Source organism: Malus sylvestris, chromosome 9 (genome assembly GCF_916048215.2).
Source record: "Malus sylvestris chromosome 9, drMalSylv7.2, whole genome shotgun sequence".
NCBI lineage: Eukaryota > Viridiplantae > Streptophyta > Magnoliopsida > Rosales > Rosaceae > Malus > Malus sylvestris.
Window position 1 is genome coordinate 33195736 of NC_062268.1, and position 14559 is coordinate 33210294.

The 14559-nt window shown below is 37.0% G+C and overlaps 1 pseudogene; it reads left to right on the forward strand.

The window, feature by feature from the left end:
- Window positions 1–2805: 2805 nt before the first annotated feature.
- Window positions 2806–13139, forward strand: LOC126583058 (homeobox-leucine zipper protein HDG11-like; annotated as a pseudogene).
- Window positions 13140–14559: the final 1420 nt, after the last annotated feature.

Genomic DNA, 14559 nt, shown 5'->3' on the forward strand with positions numbered 1-14559 from the left:
CGTCTCGACTTCAAAGCTCCCCCTCTCATAAATTCATGTAACAATTTTCGAATCCTCTCCTTCCTTGAAAAATGTATAGATTAAAAAAAAATCCATTCAAAAAATGAAAAATGAAAAGAAGATTTTTTTTTTTTGGTCAAACGATAGGTTTTGTTAGATTAGATATTAGATTAGTCACCAGTGTGATTTGAATCCACGCTGTCATGCAAGGGCTCAACTCCTTTCCATATCTGTAGTAAAGGGCCACTTGCAAAAAAGAATTCATTTCTTAGTGAAAAATGTTTTGTTCATAATTAATGTTGTCTTAGAAGAATTCGAGCAAATGACTTTTAACAACTTTGCCATTTGGCAGGGAAGTTAGGAAGGTAATGTGAATTATATATTTTTAAACAAAATATATTTGGCATTTTGTTGGAATTAACTTGGCTACTAAACAATTCAGCAGCCACTCCTGCTTATACCCAATCCCGTGTGGATACGTGTCCAAGTCTTGTCCACATCTCCACACGAGATTGGGTATAAGCAGGAATGGCTGCTAAATTGTTCAACAACCAAGTCTTGTTCCATTTTGTTTGCTCCTTGGATTCTTGCTAACGTCATCATTTTCCATTTTAGTTGTGCCATTGTGTAGTTAATTACTAATTAAGTACTCAAATGTGAAACCAAAATAAATTTAAAAAATTTCACACAAGTCGGTGGCTAATATAACATCTAACATAACAAAATCTTTTCATTGTGCAGTTAATTACTAATTAAGTACTCAAATGTGAAACGAAAATAAATTTAAAAAAATTCACACAAGTCAATGGCTAATCTAACATCTAACATAACAAAATCTATTGTTTAACAAAAAAAAACAAAAAAAAAAAATTTAGGCCAACTCTGGACCATAGACTCTAAATTAGCATATTATCTCTTTCTTGATTGGATTCATTTGGTAACAATTTGGGGTCCTTATCTGAACTTAACATAAATTCATATACACCAATTAATATTAATTAAGATTTAGTGGCATTTATCTTCACTTGTAAGTGAGAGGTCTTAGGTTCGATTTTCTCCAAATGCGAATTTGAACCACATTATTACTAACTCATTGTGAGGCTAAACCTATCCCCTGATCCTTAATGTAGATATATCGTTTGTTAAAAAAAAAACATAAATCCATATACATTTTTGTTTAATTTGTATATGTGAGTTCAAATCTTCTGCACTCATTTTGTGTGCGATTTCTTTGGTCTCTATCATTGGTTGATACATGTCCACAAATTTAAATTTCCTTATATTTGTTATCATAAACTTAACACGTTTTCAATCAATAATAGATGTCACAAAGAGGTCACAAAAAAGGTACAGAAAATTTGAACTCATATATTGTTTGGATGGATTATATAAATTAATTGTCATACTACATGTGTGTGTGAAACCTTAAAGAAACCTTCGTCAACTGAATGAAAACATTCGTCGTGAAAACTGTTTAATGAGAGAAACCTTAAAGAATGTCGTTTGCCCAACTTGTGTGGTGCATCGATTCCAGAAAAAGAGCGACAACTCGGTTTATAAATACTTCGACAGGAGAATGCTGATAGAGTTTTTAACGTCTATGTAAATAGGGTCAAAATCACATGAAATACTTGCAAGAATACAAGGATGTTGTAGTATAGATGCTCATGCAAGGTTGTTTTCCTCAAGAACTATTTGGATAATTTATGTAGAAATAATTCCTAATTAAGTACTTAGAATTAAAACTTGAGAAAAGAGAGTTTGAGAGTGGGTAATATTAAAAACGAATTTTAAACAAAAACTAATATAATGGAAGAAAAGAGTTTAAATATCAATTTATAAAGGCACTAGGGTTCCACCATCACCTAGCAATTCTATGTATTTTTACCAATTAGTTATGATTTACATATGCCACTTCGAAGGTTAGGTTTTCCTAACACATATTCTCCTCGTGATATGCAAGCAAGAACATATATCTAACATGTAATCCGTTTGTGATATTCAGATCAAATATAAACATGCAAGACTCATTAAGTTTTATGAAAACCTTTTGAAGAACCTTGCAACCCCTAAGAACGTGATGTTCGCCTTAGGTGAAATTACAATTATTAATCACAAGAAGCAATATTTAATCCTCCGGTGATATTCCGACCGAATTACATCCAATTACTTGTCTAAACATCCTCATGGTGGCCAATCATCAAGAGAATTAGATAGTTTAAAACAGTGATCAATAATTCAAAGTGCGCATGCAATCAATCATAAGCAATTAAATAAAAATTACATATTCATGCTAAGACTCAAGGTTTCGCCCTAGCAGAAAAGAATTAGTTATACATATTCATAATTGAAATCATAGAAAATATTATTAAAAATAAAAGGAATGAAAGCACCTTAAAGTAGAAAATCTCCAAGAACCCTAGCCAAATTCTTTGTGTCTAAAGTTGAATAATAATAAGCGTCCTGTAAAACTATAGACAGCCAAAGCAATATTTTTGCCCAGCCCTTACAAACCCTAAGACATAGGTTTCATATTCCAACTAGGAAACTAAGAAAAATAATAAAAATATCTTAGAAAATAAAACCCTAATTAAACTAGGAGAATCTGCCAAGTACTTGTCCAGCCACGTTTTAGCCTCCGATTTCCTCTAAATCCGGCCCAAGATAGCTTGTTTTAAAGATAAGGACGCTCCAAACACATCTCCAGAAGGCCACGAAACCATCTGATGTCATCTTGGGCTCTAAAAACGTAATTTAAGCTCAGAAACGTTATTTTCCAGCACCGCACATTGCTCCTTTATTTTATCGCCAGAAAATAACTGCTTGATGGAAAAATCCCAATTTTTGATACGATCAAGCTAAGTGACTCACGAACGTCTTCCAACTGGAATTACTCCAAAATTAGTCCATTTGACCACGTTTTGCTCCAGATGAAGTCGAAAGTCCTATATTAAAAATACAATTCAAAGTATCAAAATTCTTCCAAAATATTAACCAGAACATACTAAAAATAGGGTTAAATATATAATATAAAATTCACTTATCAAATGCCTATTTGAAACAAGAGGTAAATATTTGGAACATAAACTGTTTCTATCTATTCATTCTATCATTTAATATAATTTTTTCTTCACTACAATGATGTCTGATTAGGCATATATTTTTTTTGGGGTGTGATATCCACACAACCCATTTTACTTCTCACACACCTTTTTAATTTTTGGCCGTCGGATCGGATGAATTGAAGAAGATCAATTGATAGAAATTATCAATGGGTGTGTGAGAAGTAAAATGGGGTGTGGATAGCACACCCTTTTTTTTTTTTTTTTGAAGCATGATAAGGTAGCCAGCCTTTTTTCTAAGTATAAAGGGAAACCACTATCACAAATTAAATCGTTGGCGCCTGTACTTGGATCGTCGCAAAAATTATCACCAGGATGTTCCTCGAACCATGTGATCGCCAGAAGTCCACCTCTTAATCTCAATCTTACCAATACCGCAATAGCTTACCAATTAAACGAATATGTTCAAATGGAAAAGGCACTCATGAAAGACATTCCGGCCAGTGCCATGAAGAACTGATCAAGCTTTTTCAACTCGACAAGCCTGTGTGGATGAAATCCCTAACTGATAGCAGATATCTCCTCAACCGGGACAACTATGATAAGATGTTCCCAAAAGCCAATCACTTCAGAAACTCTTGTGCTCATGTCGAGTCTTCGAAGGATTCAGGAGTAGTGCACATTAGTGCAGCATACTTGGTTGACATGTTTTTAGATTTCGTTAGTTCTATAACTCGAACTTTTCATTATTTCCTATTTACTGACATACTAAATTTAAAATGCTGCAAAGATCAGAGAAGTTTAGAAAAACCTGCTTCGTTTTACAGAATAAATGGGAAGAACTCTTTCCCACAATCGTAACAAAACCAAGGACAATTGAAGTTCTTGAAAGTGGAATGATAGGAAATCGGAGTGGTTGCTTGCAGTTGGTACATAAAAAGCAATTGTTTGGTTAAGCATGCTAATTATTTACCTGTATCTTTTCACAATTATTCATACATTTCAAATCTTTTAATGCAGATGTATGAAGAAATGCACATTCTCTCACCCTTGGTGCTGTCGGGGGATTTCTACTTTCTTCGCCATTGTCAGCAAATTGAGCTAGGAACTTGGGTCATCACTGATGTCTCCTATAACTTTGCAAAAGGAAGTTTTACGAGACAGCCTCAATCTTGGAGGCTACCTTCTGGATGCATGATGGAAGACATGCATAACGGATACTCCAAGGTTTGCTTCATCTAATCTTCAACCATATAAATATGTCTATATTGTAAATTACTGCTGAGCTATGCTTGTAATCTAATGGGGAAAAGCACTTTAGCATCAATTGTCAATCGTTACTTAGAATACATATCAACATCACAAGTAGATAGTACACGATTATTATTTTCATGGCATTACATGCTTCATAAAATAGCACACATTACAATATTTCTGGTTTGTTTTTAGTTGGTAGAATCGTTTTTAAGTATTGAGTTGGAAAATTACTTGGATTGAGCATATGGCGGTTGACCACAAGACACAAACTCATCAGCTTTATAGAGATCTAATTTGTAGTAGTGTTGCATATGGAGCTGAGAGATGGATTGTTACTCTTCAAAGGATGTGTGAGAGATTCCATTGTTTAATGAACGATTGTGTGTTTGGAGGTAAGCATTCATCAATCACCTCCTATGTTTTCCAAAACTAGAAAATAATAATACAAAGATGGCAAGAGGAGCCTAATTTTGAGTTTTGATGAACATGTTTTCCATTTTTTAGTGGTTACTTTGCCTGAAGGCAAGAGAAGCTTAATGAAGCTTTCCCAGAGGATGGTGAAGAACTTTTGTGGAATGTTAAGCATGGTGGGAAATCTTGACCTCCCCCAATTATCAGAAGTTGACAATAATGGGATTCAAGTCTCTGTTCATAAAAGCACAGAAATAGGACAACCGCATGGCACGATCGTCAGTGTTGCTACTTCTCCCTGGCTTCCTTTGTCGACGCACACTATCTTTAACTTCTTCAAAGATGAGAAAACAAGAGTTCAGGTTTATATATATCTTGATTTATCAGTAATTAAGGGTTGAAATGTGACCTTACTTGCAGTGGGATGTTCTCTCTAATGGAAATCCAGTGCATGAGATTGCCTACATTTCAACAGGAACTCATCCCGAAAATCGTGTATCCATCATTCGGGTAATTTTCTTTCCTTCTTCAACTTTTACTTGCAGAAATCTTTTTGACAAGAAAAGTCCAGAAACAAGAGTTGAACTATTGCTAGTTTGAAGTTTGAGGAAAACATATCAGTCTAATGGTGTTCATTTTTACTAAGTTTAATGCTTTATAAACAGTTTAGGTTAATTGTTTGGAATGGTTTTTATTGAGCAGCCTTTCACCCCGACGGAGGACAACATGTTGATGCTTTAAGAGTGCTACATAGACCCTCTTGGATCCTTTATCATATATGCTCCGGTTGACATGCAAATTCTCAATGTAGCAGTAAGTGGTGAAGACTCTTCTAACATGTCCATACTCCCATCGGGGTTTATGATATCCCGCGATGGTCGTCCTGAGATGGGGGATGCATCTGGTTCACTTCTTACAGTGGCTTTCCACATATTGGTTTCTATTGGAAGAAGCAGGAAGCAGCTGCGGCTTGGAGGTCCAACTGCAGCAAATCAATCAAGTCATATCTTTTGTTCAACGTAGAACTCTTGGCTAAGGCTAGGGCTTTATTCAAGATATTGTTTCTAGCTTGCTTTAGCCTAGAATTAAGGGATTGTGTTTCCTTGTTATTGTAAATAGTTGGTAGCCCTTGTAGGAGTGATTTAAGGACTGATTGGAGGTTGCTTTCTAGCTGCTCCCTTTCCTTTCCGTCCCTTTCTCATATATATGCTTCAACCTTGTAAATGTTAAATATGAAATATACATCCAAAATTCAACATGGTATCATAGCAGGAATTTTAAAATCCTGACTCTGAATTTTTCCATTGCATTTTCTTTTTTCTTCACGCTACGATGGCGGAAGACAATTCCTCTGAAGCTGAAAGCTCTATGGCTATTGCAGTAGGTTCCGACGTTGAGGTTAATCCAAACCAACGTCTCAGTTTTGTCTTGTTGAATGAATTCAACTATCTTCCATGGGCTAGAGCCATATCTCTTGCACTGGGAGGAAGATCTAAGCTTGGATATGTCAATGTTGACACGTCCCGACCCTGATATTCCCCGAATACCAGGATAGACACGTGTTGGCCGACACCTGAGGGTGACGAAAGCCATTAATTAAAAGCTAAGAATAAGAAGTAAATAAGGGTTATGAATTTAAATACAATGAGTTAAAAATTTAGGAACGTGTTCAGAGCATACAACTAACTAGAGCTCTAAAAGAATTAATATAAAATTTAATAAATAAAAGGATGAGGGTCCTACACCGAGAGGACTCGAATATGCCAATGCGAAAGCGTTGAAGTCGGGATCGTATGCCTCAATTCTAAATCCTGAAAGGGGGCGCAAAACAAGGGTGAGTGGACCAGATTTATATATATACATAATACGAAAACAGTTATGAACCATACTAACCCCCAGATTTATATATAATGAAAACTACTAGCATAAATAAGTGATAGGTTTTCTGAAACTCTAGCATGCCATAAAACATCTCAACAGGTATAACGCGGAAAAACATCATATAAATCATCGCGTGTATCGTCTCGTAGATCATCTCGTAAGCGCGGTGTGCTGCTAGTAAGATCACTGAATAATAATATATCTCCCCGCCCTATACCAGCACCGTGGTTTCTGCGCTCGTAGCCAGAGATTACCAACTCCCGGCCCAATGCCTGCTCCGTGTCCCTCAGCCTGTAGCTAGGGATTATTTCTCCCAGCTTATCTGCCAACACCAGATCCTCGCCCCAGGCGGCATAGTGTCCACTAGGTATGCACAAATAGTTATGCTTCTCATAAATAATCATTTCATAGTATAAAGTCATCCATCGTCTATACTATAAAGAGGGGTTTCGAAAACATGTTCTAGCATCCTATCGTCATCCATCAGATAGTCTACCAATTCATGGTTTTTATAGAAAATACGATATATCAAACTATAGCTCAATATAGGCTAATAATTAATTCCTCACCAAAAACACGAGACGAAAATCAACATTTCAGTAAACATGCTTAACATAAAATCAGTTAATAAATTCGTAAGGCATGCATTTCATTTATGCAAATAAACTATAAAAATTATGCAAATTTTAGAAGAGGTCCACTCACAGTACTTCGCCTTCGAAAAGCCGCGCAGCTAGCGAATATGCAAAAGCCACAATAATTGCCTCTAAGCACAGAAATAGCACATTTAGTCAAACTCTACTCAAACGATTGAATTTGGGAAAACGGACTTAAAAAAACGGGTCCAGGACGTCCAAATTAGCCTATGAGAGGTCCCGGACGAAACCTCAAAAAGTCAACTCTAAAAGTCAACGTTGACCGATTGACTGGTCAAAGTCAAAGTCAAAGTCAAAGTCAACTCTGACCGTATACCAAGTCAACAGTCAGAGTCAACGAGTCAAAGGGTCAGATTGGGCTTAAATTTAGGTTGGGCCCTAAGGTTTTTTAAAAACAATTTAAATGAAAGAAACTAAAAAGGAAATGGGTTTTGGGTCTAAAGGGTTTAAGGGAATAGGTTTAGGATTTTGGGTTTTTAGAGTTTAGGTCTTAAAGCCCAAAGGTTTAGGGTTTTGCTACACGAGCTGAAGGCCCTAATTCTCCCAAGGCCCGAAAGCCTGTTCTAAAAGGGTTTAGGATTTCGTGGGGTCTCTGGGCTCGGCTCAGACCTACACGACCCTAAGGCCTGATTTTTGAAAAGGTTTTGGGGTTAAGCAAAAATGGGCTTAAGGCCCGTGGCCTTTTGAGAACGGCCTAAAGGCCTGGTGCTCACCGGAGAATGACACCAAAGCTTCCTAGCTCCGGCTGACTGCAAACCACGACACTAGACTCCGATCTAGGTATCAAACAAAAGCACAAGATGAGAGGAGAAGTTTACTACCTTTGGTTTGCCGTAGAGCGGTCGGAGGTGACCGAAAAATCCTTCCACACCCACGGTTTCGCCGAAAATAGGTGTGCCTTCCCCCGAGTCGATTTCATTCTAAAATCTTGTAATTTAACGAGATAAACTTAATAAATCTCATCTAAACTTCACACTAGAACGAAAAGAAAGGTAAAATCGAACTTACCTAACCGGAAAATCGAAGGAATCTCGGCCAGAGAATTCCTGGGTTCCACTGCTCCTCAGAGTGACGGGAGAGAGAGAGATATGAGGTTTGATGATGATGGTGGCACCGTTGATGTCGGGGAGGGTAGTGTGGAGCTCTCGGGTGTGGGTTGAGGGGTGAGAGATCGGGGAGTGAGGAAGAGAGAGACGGGAGAGAAAGCATAGACAGAAAGAAGAAGAAGAATAGGTCACGGGGGTAGAGGACAGAGAGAGAAATGTGAGGTTTGTTAGGGTGCCACGTGGCAGTTTGAGGGAGTTTAGGAAATCTAGATAGAAGGTCCAGATTTAGTCTAGCTAGGGGACCAAAAACGAAATTTCATTAAAAATTTTAGGGACTTACTAATTTACACAATTATTTGGGGGTTGGGTGTAACAAATGTTGCTATACAAGCGCCTACAGCCACATCTCCTACATTTGAGTCATGGATGTGTAAAGATCAATTGGTTATGTCTTGGCTACTTAATTCTATGGAGCGTAGAATTGCTAAAAATTTTAGTTATTCAGAGTCGTCCATGCATCTATGGGATCAAGTCAAAGAAATGTATTGGAATCAAAACAACACTGCTCGTGTTTTTCAGCTTAAGAAAGACATTGCAAATCTTCAACAAGAAGGCAAGTCATTTGTTCAACTTCTTGGCAGCTTGACGAGTATGTGGAATGAACTTGATGTTTATCGACCTCATACCACTGATGCTACTGTCCTAATCAAGAGAGCTGATGAGGATAAGATCTTTCAACTATTGGCAAGCTTGGGCCCAGAGTTTGAATATCTTAGAAGCCATGTACTTATGAATTCCGAGCTGCCATCTTTCACATGTGTGTGCTATCATTCAAAGAGATGAAGTAAGCAAGAAAGTGATGAACTTGGAGACCAAGTCAAATATGCCTGAAACTAGGGCTTACGTTTCTAATCATAGTCGCACTGAAGGAAAGCCTTATAAAGGTAAAAGGCCTGACTTGAAATGCAACTATTGTGATGTTGTTGGACACACTCGAGATAGATGTTGGATTTTGCATCCAAAGTTGAAGCCAAGCTCATTAAAAGATAGCAAGGGCCCCTAGAAAAGCTTGAATCATCCCTCTTACCGAGCCAACCATGCAGCTAGTTCTTCAACTGAATGAATGATAAACTTTACAGCAAATCCCATTGTATTGATCAACAAGTTCGCAGCCTATCTTCACAAGAAACAGTTGCACAATGACTGTTTGGAAACCTCCATGTCTGAAAGCAAAAATCACATTGCTTTATTGGCAAAGTTCGCTGGATTTCTTGTAAAGACTAACTGTGTTCCACAAGATGATATTCCAGGTATCTTAAGTTCCTTCTCAACTGCTCTTAATGCTAGTTGTGTGCATAATTATTGGATTATAGATTCAGGAGTTACGGATCATATGGCAAATCAACTCACCAAACTGCATGATTTTAAAACAATGTCCATTCCATCTCAAGTGTCAATAACTAATGGGAAATGAGCCTCAGTTGTAGGAAAAGGAAAAATCAATCTTCTTTCAGATCACTTAGAGTCAGTAGCACTTTATGTTCCTTCATTTCCTTGTCAACTTTTATCCGTTGGAACCCTCAGAAAATCTTTAAATTGCCTAGCCATTTTCTCCCCTCACAATGTTGTTTTTCAGGATATCATCACCAACAAGACGATTGGTGAAGGTTTCCTTTTGAATGGACTTTATTACCTAGCCAAAGATTTCAAGACTTCCAAGGTTTTTCAAGCTAGCTCCAGTATACCACAAGTCCAACATCTTTGGCACCAATGGTTGGCTCACCCCTATGAAAAAGTGATGTCTTTTTTTGTTTCCAAACCTGTGCAAAGACAAGATTCAATGTGATGTTTGTCACTTGTCGAAATCTGTCAGATTACCTTTTGATTCATCCTTGTCTAGGGCTAGTAATCCTTTTGAAATCATTCATTTAGATATTTAGGGACCAGTTGTTGAGTCATTTGATGGATATAGGTATTTTGTAACCTTTGTGGATGATTATACAAGGATCACTTGGTTGTACCTCTTAAAGTTTAAAAGTGAATTTGCAAGTGTGTTTCAAGATTTCCATAAACTTGTTGGCACTCAATTCTCATCCAATATTCACATATTAAGATCCGATAATGGCACTGAATATATGTCCAACAATCTGTCACAATATTTGAGCAATCATGGCATTCTTCACCAAACAAGTTGTGTCGGTACTCCCCAACAAAACAGGGTTTCCGAGAGAAAAAAATCGAGACCTTCTTGAGAAGACAAAAGCTCTTATGTTTCATATGCATGTCACAAGGGGTACTTACAGCTACATACATCATCAACTGACTCCCTACTAAAGTGCTAGGTTTCAAATATCCTTATGAAGTGTTGAAGGAAAGAAAGATTGATCTATCTCACTTAAAGGTCTTTGGGTGTATATGTTTTGTTCACACTTAACCTACACACCATGACAAATCTACACAAAAGGGTTATAAGTGTTATAATCCAGACACTAAGAAGCTTGTAGTGTCTAGGGATGTTAGATTCGATGAGTCAACTCCCTACTTTACACAAAAATTGGTTGATACAAATCATGGGGAGTTTCTGCATGATTTCTTTCCATTACCTAACATCCCTTCTTATCAAGAAAAAGTACCAAGGAATGACACTCCAAGCCCACATACAGAGTCTTTATCTCAAGTCTCCGAGCCACTGCCTCCACCACAAGTTTCAACTCGGAGAAATCCCACAAGAGATCACCATCATTCATTTAGGCTTGTTGATTATGTTACCTATACTACAAGATATCCCCTTGCAGATTTTGTCACTTACAAAAAATGTTCATCCTTTCATGCTACTTTTCTTAGTGCCCTAGATGATACTCATGATCCACAAAGCTTTTAAAAAGCAAATAAGCATGATATTTGGAAAATTGCTATGAAAAAATGAACTTCAAGCGCTCCATGACAATGGAACCTGGAGTATTATTAAGCTTCCTCAAAGAAAAAAAGCAGTGGGCAGTCGTTTGGTGTATAAGACAAAGTTCAACTCTGATAGAACTGGTGAGAGACACAAAGCTCGTTTGGTGGCTGGTGGTTTTACTTAGACATATGGAGTGGATTATAAAGAGACTTTTGCTCCAGTTGCCAAGATGAACACAGTGAGAGTATTGTTGTCCGTTGCAGTTAATCAATCTTGGCCTTTATATCAAATGGATGTGAAGAATGCATTTTTACATGGTGAGCTAGAAGAGGAAGTGTACATGAAGTTACCCCCAGGTCACCCTCAATCCCATGATCCTGACATGGTGTGCAAACTTCATAGATCTATCTATAGTTTAAAGAAATCTCCAAGAGCATGGTATTCAAAACTTAGCTCAGTACTTAAAGAAGTTGGCTTTCACATAAGCAATGATGATTCCTCACTTTTTGTTCCAATCGGTTCAGTACGCAAATAGGTTGTTTTGATTTATGTTGATGATCTCATAATGATAGGTGATAATATTGAGGAAAATTAGTCCGGTTTGCTCTCAAAGATTTGGGAACTCTCAAGTATTTTCTTGGCATTGAAATGGCCACATCTCATAATGGGCTATTTCTAAATCAAAGGAAGTACGTTCTTGACCTTCTAAAGGATGTTGATATGGTGGATTGTAAGCCTGCTCGGACTCCCCTTAACAGTAAACTCCAGCACGACATGCAAAGTAAGACTCCCACCAATCTCACTGACTATCAAAAGTTAGTTGGGAAGTTGATTTATCTCACAATCACACATCCTGATATTTCTTATTCAGTGAACATTGCCAGTCAGTTCATGCATGCTCCCACCATTGCTCATTTACGCATTGTTAAAAGAATACTTTGTTATCTCAAAAGCTCTTTTGGTTGAGGTATATTGATGAAAATGAATGGTAACACTGCCATCATGGGGTACACAAACGTTGATTGGGTTGGCAACCCTCTTGATCGTAAGTCAACCACTGGATTTTGCACATTTGTGGGTGGAAATTTGGTTACATGGAAAAGCAAAAAACAAAGCGTCATAGCTCGATCAAGTGTTGAGGCTGAGTATCGAGTAATGGTATCCACTGCTTATAACCTCATTTGGTTAAATGGTATTCTCTCATATTTAGGGTTTCCAAGCAATCAGCCTATGTCTTTATTCTGTGACAATCAAGCTGCTATGCACATTGCTTCCAATCCAGATTCTCACAAAATGACTAAACATATCGAGGTTGATTGTCATTACATTTGAGCACAAGTTCAATCGAAGGTTATTAACATTCATTACACACGCAGTCATGATCAGTTGGCTGATATTTTTACGAAATACCTTCCTACTGCTCAATTTCAGCGTTTATTGTTCAAGTTTGGCTCAACGAACCCCATTGATCCAACTTGAGGGGGAGTATTGGAATAAGCAAGAAGCAGCTAAGGCTTGGAGGTCCAACTACAGCAAATCAATCAAGTCATATCTTTTGTTCAATGTAGAACTCTCGGCCAAGGCTATGGTTTTATTCAAGATATTGTTTCTAGCTTGCTTTAGCCTAGAATTAAGGGATTGTGTTTCCTTGTTATTGTAAATAGTTGGTAGCCCTTGTATGAGTGATTTAAGGACTGATTGGAGGTTGCTTTCTAGCTGCTCCCTTTCATTTCCGTCCATTTCTCCATGTATATGCTTCAACCTTGTAAATGTTAAATATGAAATATATATCCAAAATTCAACAAGCCCCACAACTCCAAAACAAATGAACACGGAGTTAGTGGCAATTGTCAATACTCTTATCAGTTAACGTTGAAAAAATAAAAGTTGCCCTCAACTGTTCTGGCTTGGATTAACATATGCCAAGCTTGTTAGTGGTGTGGTCATCTAATGTGTATAGGCCGTAGGATATATAATCTTAACGGCTTAAGCTACAAGCCCGTCACAATTGGTCGGAGACAAGCTCGTTATTTTGAACCTTTTGTATCAAAAAAAAATTTTGAGACATTTTAGGTAGATGAAGAATCAAGTTTGACAATAAAGGTTTAATATCTTCTCTTGTAAGAAAAAACAATCATTTTTCTTATGTAGCTAGAACTTGGAGGTTTTTTTTTTTTTTTTTAAGTTTATTATTATTAAGGGAAGTGAGAGGACTCGAAAATATTACAATAATTTAGAAGATGAGGAATTTCGATTCGGTACTTATGAGTGAAACTTAACACCCTATCCACTGGAATATTTAATCACATGCAAAACTTGGAGTTATTAATTGGTAAATATTGAGATAAGTTGGCTAAGTAAAACTTTCAAATGTTATGATGTTTATCCAAGCAAAAATAAATTGCATGTGGTCCGATATTCAAGTGGATAGGATGTTACGTTTCTATCTATACGTCTCAACTCCAAAACTCCCCCTCTCATAAATTGATGTAACAATTTTCAAATCCTCTCCTACCCTAAAAAATATATATTTAAAAAATACAAACCATTCAAAAATGGAAAGAAAAAAAAGAATTCATTTCTCATTGAAAAAAGTTTTGTTCATAATTAATGCTGTCTCAGAGGAATTCGAGCATGCATCAATGACTTTTAGTAGCATTGCTATTTGGTAGGCATGTATTTTTAAACAAAATATATTTGGCATTTTGTTTGCTCCTTTTGGACCAGGAGGATCCTCGCCGGATCCTTTTTGTGAGGATCCTGGACGCACAATGTATAATAAACGGATGTGATCGGATGATCCTCAGGATTCTCACAAAGAGGATCCGACGAGGATACTCCTGGTCCAAAAGGGGCAAACAAAATGCCAAATATATTTTGTTTAAAAATATATAATTCACATTACTTTCCTAACTTCCTTGCCAAATGGCAACGCTACTAAAAGTCATTGATGCATGCTCGAATTCCTCTGAGACAACATTAATTATGAACAAAACTTTTTTCAATGAGAAATGAATTCTTCTTTTCTTTTCATTTTTGAATGGTTTTTATTTTTTAAATATATATTTTTTAGGGAAGGAGAGGATTTGAAAATTGTTACATCAATTTATGAGAGGGGGAGTTTTGGAACTGAGACGTATATGACACATAGGACCTAAATCATTAGGCTACGTTTGGTATGCAGGAATCAGAACTTGGAAATGGGAAACTGTTGTCTTTCGCTCCCATATTTGGTACCTTCAAGCTTGAGAAATGATTTCCTGGCACATGGAAAAAATAGTGGGGCAAGTGAAGCCCTCCACCCTTATTAGTAATCACTTTTCTCTATGGGAAACCAAAAAATAGCA